Source organism: Anopheles gambiae, chromosome 2, assembly GCF_943734735.2.
Source record: "Anopheles gambiae chromosome 2, idAnoGambNW_F1_1, whole genome shotgun sequence".
In the NCBI taxonomy this organism is placed as follows: Eukaryota; Metazoa; Arthropoda; class Insecta; order Diptera; family Culicidae; genus Anopheles; species Anopheles gambiae.
The window spans coordinates 90,618,678-90,632,457 of record NC_064601.1 but is presented as its reverse complement, the minus strand read 5'-3'; the positions used below and the strand labels follow the sequence as shown (position 1 = coordinate 90,632,457).

Below are 13,780 nucleotides of genomic sequence, written 5' to 3'. Positions count from 1 at the left end.
GTGTGACAATGACAATTCACGAACCAGTTTCTTCATTCTGCGGCAATGTACCAGCACGTGTCCCGTGTGCAAAGAGCCATGGCAGGAAAAGCAAAAGCACGGTTTCTACTTTCTATCTTTCCCCAGATGTTGCTCCCATTCCCAGTATCAACGCATCGGAAGGACGCAAGTAGACAGAACAGGAGGACTAGGACTCATTATCGCGGGCATCGCGCGCCAGCATCGTGGTGGTTGCAATTTCACACACTCGGCTGCATCGACAACAACATCTTTTTTCGCCAATTATGTCCGCTGAGCACGCAGAACGACGCTTTCGACAGGATGGTCGTAGACAAGGCGGAGAGGGAGGAGAGTGTTGAGGTTTTGCAAAGCTTTTCACGGGAGGTGGACCGAGGTGGGAATGCTTTTGTTGCGTTCGACATACTTTGATAAACGTTGATGGTGCTACTAGGAAACCTGTGCGCCTTGGAGCAAACCACGAACCCGGTAGGAAAGTGACGACAAAACAGATTGGTGACACTATGCTACACAGGTGAGAAAGAGAGAGAGAAAGAGAAGGGAAAAGAAAGAACAAATGATGAGCACTTCCACGAAGAATTGTGCGCAGTTAAGCGTCTTTCTATCAAGAAACACTTTGACGCTCGGGACAGGTATCACCCGGTTGTGCACTGTGCCTGATTTTCCACTGTTACGCTAATGATGGTAGGCGACGTTGAGGGTGGTATTTTTCTACGAAGGTTGAAAAGCAAATGTGTTTGATGCATAGAATCGATAGAATCCGCACAATCGTTTGATGTTGTTCGAGCAGCCGTAGTCGCGCAGATTTGTTACGTATCGGTCCAGAAAGCCTTTCCATAAACGCTTCTTATTAATGCGCTTTAAACAAGCGCACTACTTCCGCTGACATCTGTCAAATGTTTGACAGTTGTGATGGAACGTCTGTTGTTCTACTTAAAAATGTACCATAGCGCTTGCGGATGTCAAAGAGCTTACCTTTGGCGTGTTCCTTTTGTCAATTATTTAAACGGTCGGCAGTATACAATACACAAAAGTTGAAGGTGGTTTTGGGATCTTTGCCCGGTTGAAACGAATAAATAAATAAATCTCCACAGCATAGGCAGCTGCGTACGTCTCACCGGCAGCCCCTGTGACCATCGGTGTTGACGAGATGGAGGCATTAGAAAATCGGTTAAAAGAACTTTCCCAAACTCGCTCCGTAAGATGGCTCGCCTCCGATGGGAAAACTCGCCACTTCATCCCTTCCCACTTGAAACTTGCCGTTTGGAAGTGTCCAACAGTGGAAAAGGTAACATTCTTCAACTTTTGAGGCACTTTGGGGCTATGCCGACATTCGCGGCATCCTTCCCATTCTGCGGTCAACCTGTGAGGATACTGTGTTGTGGGTTATAAATATATTCGTCCGGCAGTGAAGGTGTTCTTCCCCGGAGTCGGGCCGGTTTCTTTACCACTCGCAAAGCTACTTTCACAACGCTTGCAAACTAGATCAAAGACCACAAGATGGCGGTCAACTAAGCCACAGCCTGAAGAGTCTCCACAAACCCCACAGAATCCCCTACACTCCCCTTCGACTCGCATCGGCTCTCGTCTTCGTCAGATAATTCGACTTCCAAAAGTGAAATTAATTCCTGCGCCATCATAAATCTCACCGGCTTTTCCCTTTCGCTCGTTAGCAAGTTCGCAAGGGCAGGGAAATATGTCTAGCTTTGTAGCTGTGTGTATGCGTCAGTGTGTGTGTGTGTGTGTGACTGTCCACTGTTGGACAATGGTGGTATACTTTTTGTTGGCCGTAGCTCGTTTTCAGTGTTTCATATTCTTTTATTTGCTTTCTGTGTTGCCGTTCGCAGAAGAGTTTGTACCCTTTGCGACGGGGTCGTGTACGCACTGTCAGACCCGTCTTGTGGTTAGGGATGGAAAATAAAAATAAAACAAAGCACACAAAAAGGGAATACTTGCCATCGCTAGCGTTAAGGAGGAGAAATGCTGTGGGTAGAAACAGTAAACAGAACATGACAGAGATCAACTCTAGGGATCATCAAGACCGACTTTCGTAACAGAAAGTTTCTGCTTTGTCCGTGTTAACCAAGGAACATACAAGTATCGAGTTAAACAGAAGGATGCTTTCTGTTTAAAAAGGATTTGTTTTGCTTCCGTATATTTTTGTGTATTTATTTAAACACTAACTTTACTTTTATCAACATAAGTTGAAGACAAAAGGGACAATAATTCTTTTTGCTCATCTTTTTGTTTTAATTTTTTCAGCTGTCAGATAGTGTTTAGTTTTTAAAGAAAAGTTTTAACAAAACAACATAAACTGATCTTAAAATTTCAACTTTTCCACAAACACAATTAATGCTCGCCATGGCAAAGTTAACCTACAACCGTTACCCGAAAACACAGAAAAACTAGCTCTGGCTCACCCGACATGGTCGAGCAGCAGCTACAGGTGTGGGCACTCTGCACTCTGTTTTCGGTAAAACACCCAGCGGGAAGCTTTCGGTCATAAACATAATTAAAAGTTTTCCCTACCCGAAACCCGGTGGACCCGGCAGCACCGTGGAAGCGACACAACACGGCACAAGCTAAACTTCTAGCCTCACGCCGCTCCGGAAAAACCTTTAAAACCAACTGCTGAACCATCGATGACACGTGTTTTATTTTGGCTTCTTTTTCCGTCTGCTTTTAGTTTCCCATTCTACAAAACGATAATGATTTTACCATCATGCGACAACCCAACACCTCGTGCGAAGGATACCTTTCTCTCTCTCTCGCGTCGATGTGCGACGACGAAAGTAATCAAAAAGTTTAAACCATTCACCAATCACAGCACCAAATCATCTCGTTAAAAATGATGATCTTCGAATAACAACTCTCTCTCTCTTTCCTTCCCGCCCTCAAACCCGGCCATTTGTTGGGAGACAAACCTTCCCGAGGGTGGCTCGTCGGGCGGCCAATTTTCTCCAAACTCTTCCTTACCGATACACCCTAACCGTCATCGTTCACCGACATGCCAGCGCACGTTTTAGAACCAGAACGATTTTATGACCTGCAATTCCCATCCCAGCGCCCCCATTGCTTCGCTCCACCCGATGACGAAGACGTTAGTAAATCACGCAACCGGCGGACTATTGCTCTCACATCTTTCATCACAAAATATCTGCTCCACCCGATGCAACTTGGGCCACGATAATGTTGTTCGTGACTTGTCCCGGTGTGCCCCGCCTGCTCCGTGTTTCCACCGGTGCTGCAAAGCTACCAACCCGAAGCCCGGTGACTACAAATTGCTTAAATTGAGTTTATCTGGCTTCTTTACCCGTTGGAGCCGTGTGCTTTCGTGGCGTTTCTCCCTCCTCGATACGGTGATACAAATGAGAAGAGTGATTGTCGTCGTCCTCGTTGGCGGCAGTTTTAGGTTCACTTTCTTTACGCAACGTTTCGGATGGCAAACGGGTAGCGCTGGCAATAGATACCATAATTGTGACAAAAGTTAAGTACGCGGGTGTGATGGATTGCTGAAATAACATCATTCCATGCGAAGTAATGTGAAGTTTGATGGGCAACAGAGGGAGAGGACGGGGTCGGACACAAATTGCACCAGCTCACGAAGCCACGAAACCCGAACGAACGTTACGAAAAAGCGATGCATATAAGGATACAAAACGTTCGGTGACATTTGCTCAGGGGTTTTTCGTGCCCTATTCATCCAAAATGCTTTTATTTTCTTATTTCATTCGCTAGCTTTTCATGCGAACGTTTTCAGATTGTCGATTTTTGCATGATCTATGCTGGGAAGAAAAATGACGAACAAATATCATCACACACCCCGTCATTTCCCCCGTTACATTCCGTTGATTTATTTCGAATCATTCTTTATCCGTTGGGAATGATTGCAGTGTGTGCATTGCTGCAGTGAAATATTTTTCACATTTTTGCAGCAAAATGGGGGTAATGCATGTTTGAACTGTCGGGTTAAGGTTTGGTCCATTGATTGGTGCTGCAATTGGAAATGGAAGCAGTCGTCTGGGATTCAAATATAAAGAATCAACTTTGGAGGAGTTGTTTGTAGGATTAAGCCTTTTTTTAATGGATTTGTGGGAATTAACAATGATTTATGATAACATTTGGTAGAATAATGATGGAAAGGAAATTGTAAGAAAAATGTGATTTTTTTCATAAGATAATTAAAAAACTTACATTTCCCTTTTTACGTGGAATTATTGGAAAACAAACGTTAAATGGACTTACATATAAAGTACGTTTTTACGATAACTTTTATCATAATTTTTGACACTCTACTGTTTTACACACTTCTGTATTTCTGTATTTTCTCATTCTCGAATCATTTCCATGAACATGTTGCAATTTCGATGAGTGACTAAAAAAATGCACTCAAAACCATGCAGCCAATGCCAAGCGTTATTGTTGCCCAAAATGAACTCCGCTCACGTTGACACTCAGCTCACACTCGGAACTCATTTCCGCCTTTACCATTGCATTTTCCCCATTCATTGATGCGCAGGTAAAAAGGAGGCAAAGAACAATAACAAGGACCAAAAAGAGAGAGGAAACTCCGTAAGAGAAGGAACCCGCTTTCGGAAGGGGAAAATCGTTCTTCTTATCGTACGCCGAGAGAAAGAACGCTCTTGAGAAGATGAAACTCCTTTACACACTCTCGTCTGTACCGAGGGAGTGATGACAATCACTGACCATCATCAAAAATAACCTGTAGAATATGCTACGCGTCCATCTTGTTTGATAACGGAGTGCGTTTGTCCAGGATGGTTTGTTTGGTGGCTAATAGCACACGAAAGCGATTTCTAGTGTGTAGAGGGATTGTTAAAATCGGCACAAGAGTGGTTCAATATTGCTTCGTTTTTGATCAAAACTCATGCACACCACAGTAGATGTAATCATAACAAATAATAAAAGTGTGTACGCTTCTCTTATCGAATCCTTCCTTACTCTTCAACCATACAATCACACACACACACACTCACACACTTACGCAGTATCAGCTTTGGCTGAGAATATTGTTGAATTGTAACAGACGCCCGTTTCCCAAAATCCATTTGATTCGCACGTTTGGCGCGAGCTCTCACCATTTCCTTTCTGCTCTTTTGCATGGTGTCAGTAGCGAAGCTTCCTCTCGCCAGCATTACAACGCTCGCAGCTTTCCACACTGGTGTGTGTACTACCGTCAGCACGCCGTTGTGTTCGGTGCCCGTGTTCCTGCCCATGCGTGTTGCGCGTGGCGTGTAGTTGTTAGGGCGATCCAGGATGGCCAGGCTTCGGGTGGTCCTGGTTCAGGCAGGCTCTACGCATCCTGCTCGCCTGGTACAGCTGTGAACGTGGACGCGACATTTTCACCGAAAGGGTCTAATGTTTGCTTTTCTTTCTAAATTTCCCCCCAAACGTGCTTTTGTTATTATTCTGTCTCATTTCCTTACGATTGCTCGGCAGGGTGGAAGTTGCTTTTAATTTTCTTTTTCCAATTATTACCTCTACATTTGTTCTTTTAGGTAACGTGCAGCAGGTGCTCACCAATATTATTGCAGCTTTTCTATCTGCATAGCTGTGTATTGTTTCAAACCATTCATTCCGTGCGATGCTAGCGCTCAGATAGATGTGAATAATGTATTTCCTGCGTTGTAAATAAATCAAGTCAAACAAAACTCATTGTTCATCGTGAGTGAAACATATTCGTTTCTTTTTTCACATTAAATTTCTGCAAGCTAGAACCCATCCTTCGAAATTAAACCAAACAATTCGCAGCGAGCAGAAAACGTGTCCCATTTGTTAAGAGCAAGTTAGACACTTTGCAAACGGGGATAATTGAAAAAAAAACGGAACCCCCTTTTTGTCGCAGCGAACAGCCACTCTCGACACGTGAAAGAGCAACACGTGCTAGTCATTAATTTGTTGTGCTGTGAGGCGTACGGAATGTTAGCTTTTTAGTGGCGTTCGTGTGTACGATTAAACTCACTGCAAAATCGCAAACACAAACAGACACAGGAACAACTGTTTCACTGGTGCCTAGAGTGGCCCGGCAGTATCGTGGAAACGAAAACAATCATTTTCAGCTTCGGTACCCCTGTAGCAGCTAGAGCATCAATTAAAAGTATGTTTTCATTGAAAACTAACTAACCAACAACACATGTTATGCATTGACTGGAAGTTAAACTTTGCAACCCCTGGACCTGGGTGTTTGCTCATCACGAATGCAATGGTCTCCGGGTTCAGGCTGTGCAGCGCGTCGGAATATTCCCTGAATTCCACGAATGGGACGCTTGGGACGATATAGTTATTAATCAGTTGTTTAGCAACAGTGTGCAGTTTTAGGTATTTAATTAGCGCGATACGCTTGCCTGCATGATTAAAACTTTTGCACTCTGGTAACGATGGAGATTCCATACTTTTTCCAGTGGCAGGAGCAGCTACAACGCTAGAGTCACCATAAACTCAGCCCTGCTGCAATGCTAAAAGTATAATTTTTTGCTGCGATAAATGTGTCCGATCAGTAGAGCAGCTATTGCACGTGCCTAACAAAACTACCCGGGCGTTAGTTGATCTACTGTATGCAACTGTTGTGCTGTAGCTACGTCAAACTGTAAAACTTTTTTTTTACATTTTACATAATAAATTATCGTAGACAATATACTCCTAACAAATCCAGAAGAAAATGAAAAACGTTTTAAGTAATAAAAAGAGCTTTTTTCTGTAACTCCTTTTTTTTACACGCCACGCATAATGGTAGCTAAAATAATCTGCAATCTTCCCGCTCTTTAAGCTCGTGCCACTGCTGTTGCAGAGACCGTATCGTTGCGAATTTATTTTTCTGTTTATTTGCAGCCTCAACCAACTTCCGACAATGTGCTCTCCGCGCTAACGAACGCTTCATCGTTGCTGATTAGCTGCTGATAGAACGGAATCCAATTAAAAACTTTTATCGAGTTCACCGGCGGAGCATGCTGATGCGGCCAACGCAGCTCAAACTGTTACTTTATAGCACATTTCTTTTTTCACCTTTTTGCCTACTTTTTTTTTTGCTCCTGCTACTGCTGCTGTTTGACGCAGACGTGACAAATTGCATGATTGAATAGCACCTTACTTTGAAGTATTTTTTTTACAAATTTACTTCTTCAATGAATGTAACATAAACATGGTACGGATTCAGGGCTTAATTGTAGCTTATGTTGCGAATAAATTCAACGCGCAATTCTTTAAACTTGTAATAATACAAATGGCAATGTAGATTGAGCCTCAAAGAATTAAAACTGAAGTTGAAAACTACATATTTGATTTAGAAGTGGGGACAGCCAGTTTTTGTAGCCTACCATATTCAACTCATGCTTTTCCAAGTATTTTTACGCTAGTTAGTAGCATGATTTCTTTATATAAATGTTTATCAAACTGAATTAAAATTTGTATAACTTTATTATATAATTTGTATTGAGCTTCCCTGTTTGGTCGACTTGGTCGACTGAAAGATCATTATACGCAATTAGAAAAATGTTGTACGCTATATGGATAAAAACAATTTCATTAATGAGTTGTTACAACATTAAACAATTGTACTCATTCAAAGCAATTAAAACAGAGAATGTAGAAAAGTAGAAAATAGAAACAAAAACAGATCAGCTGTTATACCGACTTTGCTGATCAGTCGGTATTTTCTACAACGACTTTCAGTGGAAGCTTTTATCGAAAGCTTTTTTCAGCATAACGCCCAAAAGTATGCAATGCGCAATCCATGAAAAATACAACGCTTTATTTATATTTAATTAATAGGTTACTATACATTTAAATAGATTTGGAAGACGTTTGAGTCAGGTTATTAAATCTATAACTATGTAAGCGATTCCATATTTTTTTACGAATAATATTTCTATTCCGTTTTTTTACACATTTCATGCAATCCATCGATTTTAAAACTACTCAAAACAATTACTTACATTTACAATGAATGGCATAAAACACATTCAGTTAGTGAAAACCCTCTAAAAGCGTACTTATATTATATTTAAACGAGTTAAAACACAAACAACCAACAACTCACCATAAAACTCGTTCGCGATGTTGACGACCCCTGCGATCTCGCACGATCGCCCTCCCAGCAACGACGGTCTGGCGCTAGCGGCCCGAACCAGCACGCCTCAGTACAGGTTTGAAGCTCGCCCGATCCGAAGCGGTTTCGTCATACGGCGTGCGCCATTTTCACGTACCCACCGTAGCAATGCGCACCGTGCGTTTGCTCAGCCCAGCAAGTTGTGCACGAGTGTAACGAAAGTGACGACAATCGGCTGGTCAAATGTAAGCAGCCAAAACATTCCGTTGCCCTTTTTCTGTTGCACCCCGCTTTTCCAGTCATCTGCAGCGTGGAACACTGTTTCTCGCTAATGCCATCGGACAAGTCTTTCGTTTTTGCGCACGACGCTTATGAAAAGTGAAGCGATGAAACACGGTGTAGTGGAATAATATTGCAAGTTTTGGTGTTTGGTGTGTTGCGAAGTGAAAAGCATTCACACAGCGTTGGATGCTGTTTATGTTCGTTAGCAATAGTGTGTGAGTGTTTTTGTTTGTGTTGTGTGTGAAGCGGTGTAGGAAATTGCGTATCAGTCCCCTGCGGGTGATGATCGCGGGCTCGTAAGATTATCGATCACGTCATCGCAACCGATCATTATCGTTTATAGCTCATTATCAGTTTTACGTGCGCTTGAATGTGAACAGCCCAAGTGTGGTGGGTTTGCAATAGAATGTAAAGAGTTGAAGTAACTGTGAAGACGCAGAAAAGAACAGTCTTTCCAGCAGTTCAACCAACGCAAAGCTATACCGGTGATCGAGCCCCACTCTCAAAAAGGGCTGCAGGTGGTTCTTGCCAAGCTTATTTCCGGCCAGTCTGTGTGCCCGTTTATTAGAATTGATCTCGCGAAGCTTGGGGAAGACTCACGGAAAAATCGACCCAGAGATGCTCATCATCATTCAAACAACCGTAGCCGGTCCCGTTTCGTGACAGTGCTGCCAAGTAATTTGATTACGTTGCTTCTAAGCTCTTCCTCTCTCGTCCGCTTCCCATCATAAACCGTCCCGTGCGCCTGCCCACAAATTACAGCGATCATTATTTTTCCTACCGCCCGACATTCGCGTCGATCGATTGATCGATTTCGCTTTCGACCGATCGATTTGTGCGCTTCCTTCGCTGCAAACATTTTCGATTTCCTTTTAGCGCTTCTGGGCGCATCTCTTCTCGGCTTGGCTTTTCTGTGTGTGTGGTAACCCGCGCAATGTTGTTGCTGATGCTGCCTGCTGATGCCGTTGGCATTGGTGGATGGATGGAAGCTGCAAAACGGGGATTGTAGTAGCACGAGGGGTGGAGTACGGGCACAAAATAGTATTGCACACACCGTGGCCAGCGCATGCCAACCAGCACCCATCCGAGGGCACTAGTGTAAGAGAGCGCGTGGAGCGCATGATGGAACCTTACGTAACCGTTTTTGCGACTGGACGTGGACGCCGCTGGTGGCTCGTCCGAGCACTTTGTGTGGCTGTATGTGTGAGTTGGCGAGCGAAGCATTTAAAGCCACGTTCTGGTGCTTTGGCGGTGGCTGTGCGGCAAGATGAAACATGTAAATATGCGCAAGAATTTGGTCAGCCTTACTGTCTGCGGCTCGCTCGCGGAGACGTAGGGGTGGTTTTTGCATCCCCACGGTAAAGAATGACCCTTTGCGCAGTGACACTTTCGATTCGACGGCTGGGGCGAGGGTAAAAGAAGCTTTACTGCACAGCAAGAGCGTGGTGCATCAGCATGCGGCTTCACAGCGCGCTTTGTATTCATAGCTTGTGGTGGTACTGTGTGCTTCCTTCCCTCATTTTCCCTCATTTAATTCCCATCCACCAGGTTTTCTAGGCTGGCGGTCGTTAATGGAATTGTTATTTTGAGGTATTTTGTTGCTGTTGTTGCTTCTTTTGATTCGTGGTGGTGGTGTTTTGCATTAATGCTGTGAACGCTGTAATGTAAACATGCCACAGACAAGTGTGTTTTAATCAGAGTGTTTGTTAGTGTATTTTTGTTGTAAGTGTGTAAAGAAAAAAAAACGACAAAAAGCGCTTAACAGCAGTGTTTATTTTGCAGCTCTCATCCGCTCATCACGGGGGTTAAATCGAAGGTGACAAAGATGTGAAAGTGGCTTCGTTGTCGAAACGGCGAAAAAAGAAATATAAAAATATCCACACGCTTATGCGAATTTGCCACCCTCTCACGGGTTGGTGTGAAAAACGTAGTCTGTGAGTCTGTGGTTGTGTGCGTGCAACTGTATGTGTTTGTGCGGGGTGACAGCATCACATTTCGCATAATGCTCTCGAGCCCATTTATTCGAAAACAGGGTTCAAATTAACAGGTGAAGCATATCGAAGAGGAATAAGAAAACAAAACGCCTACATCTACAGTGTTGTGTGTCGTGCAGCAATATTTACGCCTGTGTTGGTACCGCGAAAAGCAAACTGGTTTTTGTGTGCGATTGTGTGCTTTTTTTTTGTTTGGGATTGAATATTTTATCACCACCGCGGAGTTGTTGATCTGTTTTTTTGTGTGTGTCTTGCTGCAATCTCTCTTAACCCCACCAAGAAGCAACTCGACGACGACGACGACGACGACGAACAGCGTGCCCAGAACGCACGCACGGTGGTAGCGGTGACCAGCAGCCCAAATAAGGCGAAGCACAATACCACAGCGCCACAAAAGGATAAAGTCATCTCTTGCCTCATCGGTCGGTCGCACCCTCCGTCTCAAGGTAAGCCAGTGGTAGAGAGGAACGGTGGAACAAGGAGGAACAAAACCGGACCGGACGGACAGAGGGAAATGAATAAAATTCAATAACACTTTTATTGGCCTGTGCATTCCTTGGGGAATATTGTGCAAAAGGCCGGGTTCGAAAAACATGAGAAAACAATTTTGCATATTTAACTTTAAGCGGCACATTTTAAAGTGCAGTTTTCGTGACAAAAGCTTGCACTTTTTCACCAAACAAACGTGCTTTGATGCATTTAAAGGGAGGCAAAATAAACGCCACACAAACGGTGCACATGACATCATCGGTAGCAGTAATTTTGCGATGTGCATCGAAGCGATTTTGTCACCGTGTGTTGCAGCAAGCGTGCGTAACCGACCACCCGTCCACCGGGAACAATGACCGAAAATGTGTTTGCCACCGGGCAAGATGGGCTTGCTGCAGGTTTACAAGTGGTTATGCTAATTTTATGAGCCTGTTGCTTTGTCGTGCAAATTATATGCTCTGCTCTGTGTGCATCCCCTTCCCGAGGGAATGGAGCTCCCGAGAAATTGAATTTTGGGCTTTCGGAGAAGACATAACATTAATTTACAAAAGTGGTTGTTAATAACTTAAAGTCTGTACCACTTTCAAACACTGAACCAAACAGTACACACTGTTGCAAAAGCAGTAAAATGGTTGAAAAACAAAACAACAGTCAAATTCCATCAACCCGAAATGCCGCTACAAAACCGCAAACATTTGTAACCGTCTGGTGGTCGGCTGGTTTGTGGTTTTGTTTTGCAACGGCTTCAACGTACACACCGGTAGCGCTAGCCACTGCGTCCGCGTTTGATTGGCCGTTTCGTTTTCCAACCGTGCCGTTTTGTTTTCGCTCTCCCCAGCGTGTTTGTGATCTCTGTAGGTCCAGCCACAGTTGAAAGCATAATTGTAATGATCATTTACAAACCGATCGGATCGGATCGGCAGCGAAGTGAAGGGAAGTAGGCGCCGAAATCAAACTCCGTAGCGGAGGTTAGACGGTTTTGTCCCTCTTTTCCCCTAATGCCTGCGGTAGCCCAGCCATCGAGCAGGTCAAGTCATGACAAAGGTTCTGCTGCTTAGTTCTGGCAGGTGGCAAAAGGTGGGCCCCATTCAAGCATAACACACACGACGGAGAACACACACACAACACCGGCGGCCGGTGGAACGATCGGGTTCGTCGCTTTGCCGTTTTCGTTCGCTCCGTAGCCGCTACCAGGGGCGTTGAAGTCTTTTGTTCCGCGTTATGATTTGCTGTGCGTAATTACGCCAACGGGTACACGGACGGACGGCTGAAAACCAAATATCACTGTCATATTATTGTGGCACCGGTAGCTTTTTTGTGAAAGGATGTTTGGTTTGTTTTGTTAGTTTTTATTCATATCTTTCCGAAAATAAAAAGAAGCGTGAGCACATCGTGTCATGTGTGTAAACATATTTAGAAGAAAACGCCGTATGTCACGATAAAACGGCACGACTCGACCCAGTAAAAGGGGTGGGCGTTGAAGGCAGATGATGATGATGATGATGAATGCGGCCCGCTTTTAAAGCCGTTTTGAAAAATCAAACAACCACCCCGTGTGGCACACAGTACAACCAACATGACGAAACAGGTGATTCATTGAGCAGAACGCGCTGCCCTGCTTAGTCGCGGTGGGCGGGTTCGTTACAGAATTGATCCGTGAGGTGCGCCACCTTCCAAGATCGAAAGAACAAACGTGCCGACAGAGTTTAGCGGCCATAAACGCGGTGGGGCGGAATTTGTTGTTTCGTGATGAAACATCCAAAACTCCGTAACGGGCTACGAGCGAGCGAGAGGCGTTAAACAGTCGCAACCGTAGCGTGCAGTGGTACCGAACGGGGCGGACGGGGTGTACCATCCTGTGGGTAAAACAATCTCCCACGGTTAATGCCACACCACGGCCGGAGACGGAAGTCGGGAGTAGCATCTGGGTCGCGTTAGAAAATCAATCAAAATTGTAACGACCGATTGGGAGGAAGGAAATCGATTAACGGGTACTGCGACGCCTACAAAGCACCAAAGCACCATTTTGAGTGATCAGTGGTTGATGAAATAAAGTGCACTGTGGTACATTGTTATTAGAAAAATTTAAGCAATGGACGATCATAAAACGTATTCTTAAATGGAGAAACTGTAAAGCAATGAATATTTAAATATGCGCTTCCATAATCAACTCAATGTCACTGGCCGATCTTGACATATGCTTGACAATTGGTAAGCTCGCTTGATCAGTCCCTTCGTGGCCGTGTGAAGTGTAAAAAAATCATTGCATTAATTCAACCACACCACCACTCAACCCTCACGAGCAGAATGCGGCTGAATGATACACGATGACATCAGCAACCCGGGGCCTGTGGAGGTGAATTTCGTTTCCAATCCAATCCCCAGCCCCATCGGAGGCAAATCCTTGATCATGACATCAGATCGTTGACTCGCAACGCAAAGCCGATCGAGTGTGTGGCTGTTGAATGTCACTGCAAATCAGCTGAAGCTGACGAAAAAAAGATGGCAAGCAACAAACCATTGCTTCGTTTCGTGAACGCGGTACAGGAATGTTGGGATAGCATTAAAAGCTGTGATTTATTGTTATTTCCTTGCCGTTTCATTGAGGCACTGTAACGAAAACCCGTTTTTAAAATTGCACACTTTTAGGGAAAGCTGGTACCATCTGTAAAAGATAACTTGGGCAAGGAAATAAATAATCGGCAAGATTACGTGGGTCGGGATGTAAGAGTCGGAGGAAGATATATTATGCAATAAATCATTAAATTGGGAAAGAAACGAGTTATGATAAAATAATAACATTGGCGTAATTCAACATTTGAAAAACATTTTTATGTATCGAGATTCGAGATTCGAGCAATGCAAAGCATTACTGTAGAAAAACATAAGTTTGAAGCATTTGTGATATTTTTTAAAATTAGTCAATGATTTT

At 44.1% G+C, this 13,780-nt stretch overlaps 1 protein-coding gene across 4 annotated transcripts in view; it reads left to right on the top strand.

The window, feature by feature from the left end:
- The first annotated feature begins 8,178 nt into the window (after window positions 1-8,178).
- The window catches only part of LOC1276482 (uncharacterized), an 88,505-nt gene continuing 82,903 nt past the window's right edge, over window positions 8,179-13,780 (top strand). For 2 of the 4 annotated variants that reach the window (XM_061652274.1, XM_061652273.1), the window contains exons 1-2: window positions 8,179-8,328; window positions 10,148-10,805. The gene's annotated coding sequence lies outside the window, so the exon portion shown is untranslated. Of the gene's footprint in view, window positions 8,329-8,353; window positions 8,581-9,905; window positions 10,806-13,780 lie in introns of those variants that run through there. The other 2 variants (XM_061652276.1, XM_061652275.1) reach the window with 2 other exon arrangements.